Source organism: Octopus bimaculoides, chromosome 6, assembly GCF_001194135.2.
Source record: "Octopus bimaculoides isolate UCB-OBI-ISO-001 chromosome 6, ASM119413v2, whole genome shotgun sequence".
Lineage (NCBI taxonomy): Eukaryota > Metazoa > Mollusca > Cephalopoda > Octopoda > Octopodidae > Octopus > Octopus bimaculoides.
The window spans coordinates 75529004-75529572 of record NC_068986.1 but is presented as its reverse complement, the minus strand read 5'-3'; positions in this window follow the sequence as shown (position 1 = coordinate 75529572).

Sequence of the window (569 nt, the reverse complement as noted above, 5' to 3'; positions counted from 1 at the left end):
ATATATATATTCTTTTATTCTTTGACTTGTTTCAGTCATTTGACTGCGGCTATGCTGGAGCACCGCCTCTAGTTGAACAAATCGACACAGGACTTATTCTTTTGCGAGATCAGCGACAGTTTGTCGCTGGAAAAAACATATAGTATTTTAAGAGTGGAATGAGTTTTCATCACTAGCTGGTGATTAACACACACTGGGGACAGGTAACCATCAAGAAACTCAAATCTATGTGTAGCACGTAAGGCTAGAGATGGGAGCGATAACCTCTTCTCGCAAATACTAATCGGATCACAGAATGTGCGTCATTAGCCAGCTGGAAGAAATATCTTTCTGGGCTATAAACGTCAGTAGCACTGTCCTGTTTCGGACGCCACACTTGGTTGGCAATTATATGTTACGATTCCGTATTGCTACTGTTTATATCTCGCTCAGAGATTTAATATAATATAATATATATGGCCTGGGCCTATACTGGCCGAAACCGATAGAAGTTATCAAAGTTATATATATGTATATGTATATGTATATGTATATGTATATGAATATATATATATATATATATATATATA